The 2,607-nt window shown below is 40.8% G+C and overlaps 1 long non-coding RNA gene across 1 annotated transcript; it reads left to right on the top strand.

The window, feature by feature from the left end:
- Positions 1-200: 200 nt before the first annotated feature.
- LOC138954221 (uncharacterized) lies at positions 201-1,210 on the top strand. Its single transcript, XR_011451756.1, has 2 exons — positions 201-598; positions 782-1,210. It is a non-coding gene; the product is annotated as an uncharacterized lncRNA (long non-coding RNA).
- Positions 1,211-2,607: the final 1,397 nt, after the last annotated feature.

Here is a 2,607-nt window from a genome sequence, read left to right as displayed (position 1 = left end):
TTCTTAGTCTCTCTCTCTCTCTCTTTCTTAGTCTCTCTCTCTCTCTCTCTCTCTTTCTTAGTCTCTCTCTCTTTCTTAGTCTCTCTCTCTCTCTTTCTTAGTCTCTCTCTCTCTCTCTTTCTTAGTCTCTCTCTCTCTCTTTCTTAGTCTCTCTCTCTCTCTTTCTTAGTCTCTCTGTGACGAATGGAATTCGTATATCGACTCCCTCTCTCATATTAATCGAGACTTCACTAGTTGCGTACACAAAACGAGGTTAAATGACCGAGACTACGTCATGACGACACTGTATACATATGACGTCAACGCTCGCGCCATTAGTCCAAAACTAGTGCAGCGTACAAGGCAAGAATTTGTTTATCTTCATGGAAAGAAATTTAAACGAAAAGAACAAAAGGAAACAGCGTGCATTGGTATTAATTCGTGAATATGAACTGTACATATATTCAGTTGAGGTTGCTAGGATGCAATGCTCTGACCGTTTCATTGACTCCAAGATGGCAGCAATCAACGAAGCCACGTAGATTGCACTAGCATATGTTTCACCTTCCGTGGACGGATTTCCACATTTTTGCGATCTCCAAAGGTCCACTAACCGAAGGTAAAACACGCTAATGCATTTTAACATTATTGATTCACAGGAAAACACAGGTATTGTTCATTTTCCATGTGTTTGTGTCAGTCTGTGAACTCTTGTTTCTGTGTTTGTTTTAGAGAAACAAATTGAATGATATCGATGGAAATCATACTTGATAATAACAGATATTGCACGTGTGTGTTGCAGAAGGTGCAAGTGTACAGGGGTGTACAATGCTTGTGTAAATGATGTCGTGTGAACACTGTGGGAAGGGCAACGTCAGCGGTAACCACGGAAGGAACCACCAACGTCCCCAAGTGTCACCCAGATCGAGTTTTTCATGATGAGTAGACTACTTTATATTTTGTGAACATTAACACACCATCACGTCTTCATTTGTGTAAACCGAAATACATTTTCAACGAGAAGAAGTACGTTCCGCTCTTCGATGCTAAACGTCGACGCAACAAGAAGAAGAAAGACAATGTTGTTACGTGTGTGTGAAATCACACCAGAGAAATCATAATCTATAAAACTTTCATTTGAAGGTTCTAAGAGAAAGGGATTGATGTCTGCAAGAATGATCACGTGCATGTTTTTGAAAGTACAGAATTATTAAATTTCTTATTACTTCTTTGCACTTGTCTCTGTTAAACACTGATCAGCCCTAGAACGAGAAGCAGACGTCACAATGGGGGCTCGTCCGGGATATTGAATCAACGTTTTACTTTCGATCCAGCCGTTCCAAATTTTTCTCGTTTCAAAATTGCTGTAGGTTTCCTGCATGTCGATTTGTATTGTATATATGTTCGTACTTCATCGCCATCGTCTTTTATTTATTTACCTTTAGTTATATTACTTATCACAGATCTATAACTCAACGTGTGCCCTATCACACGGTAAAATAAAAACTGGAAGTGTTGTCAGCTGAAACGACACGTTAAAAAATCAATATTTAGCGAGACCACTTTTGATTTGTTAGCTCCCAATTTTATTTGTGGTGTTCCAATTCATCAGTGTGATAGTATTCTTGCACGTACTATCGGAACCATCATTCCCCTTAGTTTGTTCTAAATTACGCGGGAGGTTGGTGGGAGTCAGGTACCTAAGAGGTAAGGATTTAATACCTGTATTTCCCTGTGAAGCCCTATATAATCGACTTGTGGATATCAGTCGTATTTACTTGCTGTAGAAGTGGCTGTAAATTAATCTACACAGTAAATGATGCGAATTGACAGTTGATTTGATACATCTTGTATATTCAACGTTCGATCGAGTGAAAGATTGATCTTTTCGCCAGAAAGAGTCAAATAAAGTTTACAGTGTAAGTTCTCGTTGGTAGATAGAAGTAAACTGACTCACGATAGAACGTGGAAACATAACTCTTTGGGTGGTTGTGTGGAAACGTAACGTAACATACGTTGAAGAATTATTTCAAAGTACAGTAGAAGTAGAGCTAAACTAGGACTTGCATTTTGTGCACGAAGGCGCCGCCCGACTGTTTCTTTTTGTAATTTGATCCGAAATTTAGTAGCTCGACGGTGTTTGAGCAACATACATTTTGTACGTTTTGGAATAATACGCGAGGTGACTTATGAGTGACGACAGTTCCCCAGCTCATAATTTTAGAAAGTCCACCATCGCAGCCCAGTTGGCACGGAAACAGCCGGCCGACAAATCTCTCCCCATAGTGACCGCAAATAAGAAGGGAAGAAAAAACCTTACTGCCGGTAACGATCGGGAAGAGGGGATAGATTCGTTACCAGTCCCTGCTGACGAAGAAGAGAGTGTTCATCTCTCTCTTCAAGTTGACAGCAACCGTAACGAAGAAGAGGTTGATCCACAGGCGTGCACGGACGTGTCACCTGTAAATATGTCTCAGTCCACAAGTGTAGATCCGCTAGAGTTGACTAGACAGCTATTGGCCGAAGGACAGTTGTTGGGGTTAGAAGGAGCCGAGTTGCGTGCATTTGTTCTTGATCAGAAAGAGAAGCAACAAACTCTTGATCGCGAAGAACGAGAACGTGATGCTG

Source organism: Littorina saxatilis, unplaced genomic scaffold (genome assembly GCF_037325665.1).
Source record: "Littorina saxatilis isolate snail1 unplaced genomic scaffold, US_GU_Lsax_2.0 scaffold_1137, whole genome shotgun sequence".
In the NCBI taxonomy this organism is placed as follows: domain Eukaryota; kingdom Metazoa; phylum Mollusca; class Gastropoda; order Littorinimorpha; family Littorinidae; genus Littorina; species Littorina saxatilis.
The sequence above is the reverse complement of the archived record's forward strand: the minus strand, read 5'-3'. Positions and strand labels throughout refer to the sequence as shown.